The 10,889-nt window shown below is 37.5% G+C and overlaps 1 long non-coding RNA gene across 1 annotated transcript; it reads left to right on the top strand.

Annotated features, from left to right (window-relative positions):
* The first annotated feature begins 538 nt into the window (after positions 1–538).
* LOC104229735 (uncharacterized) lies at positions 539–2,747 on the top strand. The gene is made up of 2 exons (XR_711698.2): positions 539–1,096; positions 2,402–2,747. It is a non-coding gene; the product is annotated as an uncharacterized lncRNA (long non-coding RNA).
* Positions 2,748–10,889: the final 8,142 nt, after the last annotated feature.

The following is a 10,889-nucleotide window of genomic DNA, read 5'->3' as shown; positions in this document are numbered from 1 at the left end:
TGTAGACGTGTGATTTTTGACCCTCCCCAAGACTTTTCATATTTTAGCGTGTAAATATTTAATTTAGGCCTAATATAGTTATTTCAACTAATTTTGACTCTTTTACATTAGTTTTATCACAAAATTGAAAATACAAAAATTGTTGCATATTACTCTATTTTAATCATGTATTAGATATTTTTAGAAGGATATGTTCCTTTGAACCTATTTTTATTTTAATATAATCTTTAAAAAATACAAAAAATAGTACCTTATTTTTTATCTTTATATAATTTTGAAAATACAAAAAAAATAGTTTCATGTTCAGCTTAATTAATTAGGATTAGTGTTATGTGGTGTAGTATTTCTATCTTATTATAAAAGGCATTTGTGTAGTCTAGGGACCCTTCTAGACTCTTTCTTTAGGGCAAAATAAATAAATAACAAGACCCTAAGGACTTAACACGAAATGACCTAAGGACTAATTGGAAAATACACAAACATAAACCTTAGACGTAATACCTATAAATACACTACTAGGGTGTTCAACCGAGACCTTAGATTTTGAAGACCCTTCAGACACATTTTGAACACATAACACTTGATCTCCTTCTCCATTGGAACAATAACCAAAAACCTAAAACCCTAAACAGCCATAACCATCTCCACCTGCTTCGTCTTCTTCTCCTTCACGTCCCAAACGGCCACCAGTCGTCACCCACGACCAGTGACCACCACCCTCGCTGCCATCTCCACCTGCTTCGTCGTTTTCTCCTTCACGTCCCAAACGGCCACCCATCTCCTCCGTCGTTAACCACCAGCATGAACCAGTCACCATTCCACCTCCAACAACCAGTTGACCACCAGCGACCACCAGCTACTATGGTATGCCGCTTCACCTCTCCTCCAAACGACAACCTAGCAGACAAGCAGCCTCCCTCATCTCAAATAGAAATTCTCGAGGTGGTCAGGCTTCGCTCAGCACAGAAACTTACACAGGCTTGATCTGACTTCTTTCTACGTGTACCAGTGGCTCTTCATTAGGGGCTCGTTTACAAGGAAACCTTCTGCTAGTGGTTCGTTCGAGTTTTGTGTATCCAGGTTCCAATCATTTGAGGTCCATTTCTCTTTATTAATCTTACCTGATTCCTGTTTGTGTTTTCCTATTTCTAATATCTAACTTTTTTTGTTTTCGATTGCTTTTTCGATGCTTTGCTGCATAAATAGTTCATAAATTGTTGTTATATGAGCTGGTGTTGTCTTATTTTACTGTGATTCTATGTTATATATATTTCTTATGTTAGATGTGTTTTAAGTTAAATTTCTTGGACATGAATTGAATTAGTTATAGTTGTTGTAGTTTAGTTAATTGATTAGGATAATTGGTTATAGCTGATATGGTTTAGCATAGAGTGAAAGGGGATTGGGATAGGACAGTAGTTTTAGGGATATCAGGAGGGTAATTTGGGAATTTAAAACTTGAAGAATTGGTTTAGTTGAGTGCTATGTCAATAAGCACTAATGTGTCATTAAATTAATGCATTTTGTTTAATATAGTGGGGAACAAAACATAATAAGGAGGTTTAAAGGGATTGATTAAACAATATACTACCCATAACCATTGAATTAAATAAAGAAAAAACAAGGGTAGTGGGGAACAAGTGAATTAAAAAGAGAACAAAACATGTAGTAGTGGTTGAGGAATATGATGGGCAGAAATACTTTCTTAATTAGCTTAATGCTCCTAAGAGCTGGAAAGTTAATAAAGTTTGGCTATAAATGAGAGGATATTGGAAAGAGTTAAGGGGGATCCAAAAATCAGTGTTAGTGAAATAGAGAGGTAAGGCATCATTCAGTTTTCCTTGGAGAGTTCTTTCGACAGCACTTTAAGAGCTAAGGATTCAATCTTTAAGGGGGTCTTTAATCAATCTTAGGGATCAGTCGGAGAGAGCATTTTTTCTTCAATCTTAAAAAATTAGTTTTGTAGAGAGAATTAAAAAGGCTGGCTTTTGAATCCTGAAAAAAGTCAGATTTGAGAGTTTAAAAACGTGAAAGCCTTTAATCAGTTTTGAGGCAGTCTTCAGAGAGCTTTATTGAGAATATTGTTCCATTGACACTGTTCATTACCTTTCAAGTTTTTGGGTTTAAATTCAGTTCCTCAGCTCATTTTGTTTGGAGTCTGTTTGGTTTGAGACAGTTGGTGGATCAGTTGATTGTTTAACTTCAGTACCTTGGGTTCATTCTTGAGTTTTTGGTATTCTGTTGAGGCTGTTCTATCTGCTCTGTTTGGTTTTCGAACTGTCCTGGGTATTGAACTTGATTGGTTGTTGCTATGGGAATTTGCTGGTTGGTTATCTGTTGTATTGCTGGTATTACTGCTGCTGCTGACTACTTCTTCTTCTTCTCCTATTTCCATTATCAGGGTACACATTTTAAACCTGATTCAATGTGACATCATCAGTTGATAATGAAATATGATGGAAAAATGAGTTTGATATAGTTTTCCAAATCCTTGTATGGTCTTGTGTTGATGTAATTCTGTACTGATGAGAATATGAAATGTTAAGGTAGTTTTGGTCTTTAATTATGAATAATAAACATAAGGCTTGTATAATTAGGATTGATTTCAGGTAGCCTTAGATTGTTTTAATTCTATGGACTGTAGCTGGATTGTTGAATCTATTTCTACAAACATGTGAATATCAATTGTAATTAATTTTAGTGTGTGATCAATAGTTATAAAATATAGTGTATTTAATTTGTTTCCAGTAGTCATAAAATAGTTTCAAATAGTTTATATGTCACAAAACAGGTTCAAATAAGTTCAAATGGAAATCAGCATGTTGGTTTAATATGTCTAGTTCTGAAATTGCGAGTTCACTTGAGTAAATAATATCATTTTAAATAGCAATTTGAATAATGTTAGTAACTAATGTTAGTTCTCAAATGTTAGTGATTAACATTAGCTTGATGTTAGTTTTTAAGCATTGATGCATTTTTTAACAAGTCGTAAAAAGAGTTCAAAAAATGGCTTTGTATTACACATAGTTAATTCCAATAGTCCAATTCATCTAATAAAGCTAAGTTTGAATTAGATCAAAATGGTAGTTGGTTTGTTAATATTTAAAACGGCAGGCGGCGGATTTTAAGTTAGGTAGCAGGTTCAAACTAGAAGGTATTTCCTTTTGTTTGGACCCGGACTTGAACTTGAAGTCTGAACTTTTAATGTTAATTGATTAGGATTTTTCTTTATTATTAGAGACAAAAATATAGAAAATGATAGTCACTTTCAGGTTTACCTTTTTTTCAAAACAATAAACGAGATGAGCCTCGCCGAACAAAGTACATACATCGCGGGGCCCTCAATAAATGGTTATAATAATTACTTAGATTTCGGGATGGGCCGTTTAGCAAATTTCACGGCCTTCCCCAAAATAACAACGCGCTAGTCACTGTAGGCGCGATTTTAAAAAAAGTCACCTCCTTAAACTCGGGTGTGCATTTCATGCGACCCAAGTCGAATCCCAAAATGTCGAATAAAATGTGTTCAGGATTGTGAGCACGTGATTTTTGCCCTATATGAATTACTCCTAGAAATTCAAAACAAAATAACTTCTTTCAGTGTTTGCAATTTTGCGAATTTTTGTGACGTTTTCCATTAATTGTTTGCATTTTTGTCTTTGCATTGTTTTAACTAATGAAAATACCAAAATATACATTGCATCCGCATTTAGGACTTAGTTTCACATATTTTTAGATTAATTAATAATTAGGGTTTTTACAAATTAGAAAAATCACAAAAAATAATTTATTTGTGCATTGCTTAATTCTTAGCTTTGAGTTTCGCTAGTTTTCTTCTAATTTGGTATTTAATTAATTGTGTCGATTATTAATTAGAGCTTAATATAATTTGATAGGTCAATTTAGTTTTTAAGAGTTAAATTAGGTTTTTATTTTAATTTGAAAAGAAAAGAGAAGAAATTAAAAAAGAATTTTGGTCCTCTTAATAAGAGACCCATTTTGGGCTAATTCTTTCAAGCCCCAAACCCAAGCCCAAAGTCTTCCCCTTAAACCCGACCCACTCCGAATTAAAAGAGAATAATGCCTAAGTCCCTAATCTCCAAGACCCAAACGACGCGCCCGACTGTTCTTCTTCTCCCAAAGAACATTCAAACCAAGCCCCAAATTCAGGCAAAATCCATGGCGAGTGAACATCAAACCTCACACCACGCGTTCCTCCTCTCTCCTCGTCACCATAGTGTAACGGTTTCTGACATATAGAAGATTCCATTCAGAGATTTTTGAGCGTTGTTTAGCTCCGGATCGACTCGCTGGATAAATGGGGGTCATGGATGGATGAAAATCAATCCTTGCCCTCCATTTGTCCAAAAAATCATTCATAGAAAGCAAATTGCAAAGAATTTCGGAGGGGTCTGTGGAGAAGGTTCGAGAAGAGCTACAAAGACTATATAAGGTGAGGTTTTTCAGAAATGAGGGGGATTTTTGGGTTCGGGGGGAAGAATTTTGGAGGAGATTGAGTTTTGAAAATAGTCTTACTTCTTCTTCTATACTGAAATTTGAGTTGAGTTTGACAATAAGAAAAGAGATATAAAAATGTTCATGATTCTTTGATTCTTTTTTTTTTAATTACTTTCCAAAACAAAAATCAAAATATATATTCCGTCCTTTCCTTCTGGGTTGGAGGTGGTTTGAAAATGGTGCTCGATTGAGAGTCGCTGAGTTTGTTGTTGTCCGTGTTTCTGATTTCTACTCGATTCTGTTGATGGTTGTGCTGATATTAGCTATAGTATTTCATTTGTATTCAACATTCGAGCAAAGTTGATCGGAAGTATTTATTGATTCCAGGTTCATTTCTTCTTCATTTATATTTTTCTTCCTTGATTCTGTGTCGTGCGCTCATGTTCTGTTATGTTTTCAATCTAAGACTGCCTGAAAGTCAGTGTTTGGTTGTTTGAATTAAAAGCTGAGTCATGTTGGCCTTGGTTCAGGTTTGTTTCTGGTTGTTCTTTGTGTGTGTTTATTCTATATTGGGCGAGCGATTGTATGCACTGGTATAATAGCTGCAGCTGTATGAAGTCGTCCCACTCGTTTGTTAAATTTAAGGATGGGAACAAATTCATGAAACCTTAAGGGTTGAAGCTTTCTTGTTCGACCATTTCTGCCGGTTTAGTTGAGTTATAGATTATTCAGCTCTATGTTTTGTTTGAGAAGAGGTATTAGTTTTCTATGTGCAAATGTGAATCCGTTGCGCTTGCTAGATTTTTACATGAATGGCTAAACTTCTAATCCACTTTATGGTTGTTAGATGAGACGTATTTGTTGTTTGTCGATTCATTGAGTCACAGAATTTCTCACCCGTCTCGAGTGCAATATGAGCTAATGAAATTGACACTGGTAGTCTTTTGTTGTTGTTGTGTTACTCAGTCAATGGTATTTACCAGGACATGCTACGAGTGCTCGAAGATAAGCGATTCAATGCTTGTTCTAAAGCAGTAATTGGTCTAAACTTTGGCTATCCAAGTACAATTGATTTAAATTTTAGCAATAGCTTCTTAAGGTTTGGTTCATTCCTGTTGTGTTTGGCTTAGCTTTGCGTTTGTCTAAAGGGGGTCGAAGCTCAATTGTGTCGCTGTTTGTATATGCTCAGATTTGCGCTATTTGCCTTCTCTTGCTGGAAATCTATCTGCATTGTTACAGCTATAAGAACTTCGTTCTTTCGCACTGCCAAAAACAGTTGATTCAAGCGATGAATCATGCTGAAATATGCAGTATTGTGGGATATTTGTTTGGATTGTTAGCCTGCAGAAAATCTGCCTTTGTTTCATTTTTGTGACTCTCCTTCAGACGCCGCTGTTATTTTTCTTGTGTGTTACTCCTTTCAAGGATCGACAGGCCGTCGTGATTCACTCAAGAGTTTCATATGATATTTGAAAATGCCTACTTGTCTATCATTTCTTTTTCAAAGTAAATCTGCCTTCTTGTTGAAAAATGCATTAGTGTACTGTCCACTTACTTCAGGATACAAGGAAAGTATCAGTGGTAGTTTTTAAAAACACAAAGAGCCTTCAGTTCATTTTGCAATATTGATTGATAAGTGAGTACATTTGGTTTATGGGAAGCTTTGGAATGGTCTTGTGAAGGTTTATTTCTCACACTACTTCTTGGTTGAGATATGATTCATGAACATATGAGTTTATTTTTTATCTTGAGTTTATTTCAAACATATGACTGAAACGATTCTTGTTGTCACTTGTTATGGCTCATTAGATTTGGTTAAGCTTGTTATTGTCCTGTTTGTTTGATCTGAGAAGTTGTCATGGAGCCTTGAAACAGTATGGATATACCAAAGTGTACAGATCGGGGATGTGTGAGTGTATGCAATTTGTTTGCAAGTTTTTCTCTTACTGTTATCAGATGCTGGCCTCTTTAGAGCCCTATGTTGACTCTTGTCTGCCTATTGAGCATGTTGGTTGGTTTTTGTGGGTAAAAGCATGGTATGCTAGCCCAGGGATTCGATCCCCTGATCGTATTGATACAGCTGGACACGTTTGTCCAGTTTGGGCCAATCTCAGGCCCAATGACTATGTTTATTAGAAATTCTACCCATGTGCAAATATTGAAGTTTGGGCCCTCTTGGTTTCCTGGCTAATACGTCTGGCCCATATTTTAGTTAATTAAGTTTTCTTTGTTTATTTTTAGAGACAAATAAGTAGAAAAATATAGTTGCTTCTAAGTTTGCCCTTAAAATAAAATGATACGAGCCTCGCCCAATAAACACAAAATTGCGGGGCCCTCAATAATGGTTATAAAATAATTAGAATTTGGGAGAGCCGTTTAGAGAATTTCATGGCCTTCCCTAAAAATAATACTACGTTAGAACCTTTAGGCGCGATTTAACTAAATTACTTCCTTAAACACGGGTGCGCATTGATGCGACCTAAATCCAAATCTCGATGAAGTCGAAATGTGTCGACAATCACGGGGGCATTGATTGCGACGTGGTTCGAAACGCGTTTTCACGACGTCGCAATTCTTTTAAAATAAATAATGATAAAAAGCGGTTTACGAATACAAGGCACATAAGCTAGCATGTATTAAAATCAGATAAAATCAAATGCAGCAGTTAAGCGACCGTGCTAGAACCACGGAACCCGGGAATGCCTAACACCTTCTCCCGGGTTAACAGAATTCCTTACTCCGATTTCTGGTTCGCAGACTATAACAGAGTCATATTCTTCCTCGGTTCGGAATTCAACCGGTGACTTGGGACACCATTAATCTCCCAAGTGGCGACTTTGAATAATTAATAAAACCAAATCCCGTTCCAATTGTCCTTTAATTGGAAAAACGCCTTTACGCCCTTGCGGTGTAGGAAAAATGAGGTGTGACAGCTCTGGCGACTCTGTTGGGGATAAGAAGCCAGAACATTTTGTTCAAGGTTCAGAATTCGAGCTTAGATAAATTGTTATATTTGGCTATATCTGATTTTCCTACATGTTTCATGCGTAATGTGCTAAATGTTACCGCTTTGATATTATCTGAACTGTATATAAATTGTGCCGACACCCTTCTCTCTTCTTCTCCGGGGATGTGCTCACTGGTTGAGACTCCATATTGTGTTAGTGTCGAAATAAGAAAGAGGCCGGATCAGTTGCAAAGCCGGACGATCTCGCAGGTTCCCGGTACGCTGCCCCTTCCTCGATTCGAGTTGTCCGCTCGAGTACAGTCTAGAACACATACCTAGGTTTTGAACCTAGAATAACGTAACTTCATGTCGGATCCCTAGTAGGAACGCTTATTTTCATCATGCTGCATTTGACTTAGGGGACTCAATACAGGGGTTGGGTCCGTCTAGGGCTAGCAACCTGAAATGAAAAGGACCATCCTGATGCATCCTACTTGCCATGTACATATATTTGTTTCGAACTTGCATGTTGACCGGTTTCTGAATCTCGAGAATGTTTAAATTGAGGAAAAAAAAGAAAAGAGAAAAAGAGAGAAATAACAGTTAGGGAGTTAATTGATTATTTTAGAAAAACCAACGACCAAGTACTGTCGAATAAGAGTATTTTATTTTGGAAAAGTTGTTTGTTGGAAAAGGAAAATCAAAAAGAGTCTTATTTTTAAAATAGTTTTTTTATGAAATGCCAAAAATGAAAATGAAAAAGAGTCTTGTTTTTTAAAATAGTTTTTTTTATGAAATGCCAAAAATGAAAATGAAAAGAGTCGTGCTTTTGAAAGTGGTTTTGTTATTTTCTTTTGAAATGCCAAAAAAGGAAAATCAAAAAGAGTCTTGTTTTTAAAATAGTTTTTATTTTTATTTTTATGAAATGCCAAAAAAATGAAAATAAAAAAGAGTCTTGTTTTAAAATGGTTCGGTTAATCTGCTCAAACTACGTAGGTTTGATTCTCACAGGGCGTGAGTTACGTAGGCAACCCTCATCGGGTCCAACCTCCCCTATTGCAAAAATAGCCAAAAAATATATATCAATTTTTTTTTTATCATAAATAAATCGGGTGATGCAGTTTTTGTCAAAAATAGCCAAATGTTCCCGAAAGGGACGTCAGAAGGCTGACTTTTCATAAACAATCATCTTTAGTCATTTTTAGATTTCTTTTGCCGGTTGACCCACACAGCCTTAAAATTGTCGTCCCTGAGGCGCTGAAAGGTCGTGTTTGCAATACCGGGTCTTTATTTTAATTTGAAAAACAAGAAAAAAAGTCATAAATAAGTTAGGTGATGCCGTTTTTGTCAAAAATAACCGAATGTTCCCGAAAGGGACACCGGAAGGTTGACTTTGCAAAGACGACCATTTTTGGACATTTCTAGGATTTTGACCGGTTGACTCTCACAGCCTTAAAATCTTCATCCTTGGGAGTGCTGAAAGGCCGTGTTCGAAAACCAAGTCTTTCATTTTAAATTTGGAAAAGGAAATAGTTAATTTTATTTTGAGTCAAATAAAAGTTTTGTTTTTGCTTAAATCACTTTAATAAAAGTGCAGGATGAGAACGATGCAAAACGAACATTTCTCAATAATGACTAAAATCCCTTTCGAGTTGCGGCTATGGTGGAACGATTTAGGCGAAGAAGGACAAGACGAAGTCAAGAAATATCTGAAAGGTCTTACGGGTTTATTGGAAATCAAGCCTCGGGGTGATATTATAAGAGCGTTGGTCACCTGCTGGGACCCGACGCACAATGTCTTCCACTTCACAGATTTTGAGCTCACCCCAACTCTGGAGGAAAAAGTCGGGTACATCGGAAATGCTGAGGTTCCATTAAGAGAAAAATATCTGATTGCCCCAAGAGCCATCACGGTGCATCGGTTTTTAGATTCATTGAAGATACCCAGGACAGTCCATAATACAGATTTGGCAAAAGTCTTCTGCACTTTGTCCTTTAAATACGACAGGTACGACCACATGGGAGGGTTTAACAAGACGGACATCAAGCTATGCAGTAAAAATAACCGTCAAAAATGGGATGAGCACAGACGGGTGGCTTTCATGATAACCTTTTTGGGTCTCTTGGTGTTCCCAAGGAAAGACAACAATATTGATATAAAAGTAGTCGGGGTCGCCAGTACCTTTCTTACTCAAGATAAAAGCACTCTTGCGCCTATGATCATGTCTGACATTTTCCGAGCTCTCACTGCCTGCAAAGCCGGAGGCAACTTTTTTGAGGGGTGTAACTTGTTGCTACAAATGTGGATGACCGAGCATCTATGCCCCCGTTCCCAGCTCTTGAGTTATGGTCCGTCTGACAAAACCTGTATAGGAGAATTTCACACAAGGATTGACGGGGTTAGTCTGCCTGAAGGAGTAACAGCGTGGGTATCATACTTTCGTACTCTCACGGCCAGTCAGATACAGTGGACGTTGGGATGGTTGCCTGTTGAAGAAATCATATACATGCCAGCAACTAGGTCGCATTTTCTTTTAATGGGATTTAAGAGCATCCAGCCTTATGCTCTATGTCGGGTTCTGAGACAACTCGGGAGATGCCAAACAGTGCCGTGGGAGGAAGATCTTAGTGCTCAAGTAATTGAGATTAGCCAGACAGACAGTTTCCCGAATCAAAAGTCCGTGAGATTTGGAATGAATGTCAATATCTACAAGCAGATACTTGTGTGCAGGATCGGGCCAAAGGAGAAATGCTGCCAGAATACCTCGCATGGTATAGAAGAGAACTTGAGCATCAGAGACCAGTTAAAAGACCCCACATCCAGGATTTCACTGAATCATCACAAGAACAATGGGGTTGGCTAGCAAAAGAAGAAGGCTATCAGGCTGAAATCGGCAAGCTAAAACAACAGATTAGAGCTCTGAAATTTGAGAAAAGTGTGCAAGTTGCTGCTGATCAGGGAGAAAAGAATAGGTTGGCCCAAGAAAACGAGGCGCTTAGGGCCCAAATCCAGCAAATGAGGACAGCCGCCAATAACCAACAAAGGAGTCGGTCGGATGAGCGGTTGATAAAGGGGCTGAAAAAGGAAAGTAGTGAGTGTCGGGATAAACTGAAAAAATTCGATGGCACCATAGCGGGACTCCGGGCACAGTGGGTAAAAAGAACAGAAGAACGCACCCATTACATGCAACAATTGAAGAAGGATTATGAAAAGACCATTGCTAGTCTGAAAAGAAAGGTGGTCACCTTTGAGGATAAAGCAGCTAAGCAAGCTAAAGTTTTTGAGACCGAAAATGAACATTGCTATGATTTACTGGCCCGAATGGAGGTAGAGATACAACAGCTGCAGGACCAGCACCTTCAGGATTCTCATGTGTTGGAGGCTCGAAATAATCAAATAAGGCGATTGCTTATAGAAAAGGGTCGAACAAGAGACAGGATTGAGACCATTGCCCACGCCATCCTTAGGAGATGTCGGGCATGT

This window comes from Nicotiana sylvestris, chromosome 5 (genome assembly GCF_000393655.2).
Source record: "Nicotiana sylvestris chromosome 5, ASM39365v2, whole genome shotgun sequence".
In the NCBI taxonomy this organism is placed as follows: Eukaryota; Viridiplantae; Streptophyta; class Magnoliopsida; order Solanales; family Solanaceae; genus Nicotiana; species Nicotiana sylvestris.
The sequence above is the reverse complement of the archived record's forward strand: the minus strand, read 5'-3'. Positions and strand labels throughout refer to the sequence as shown.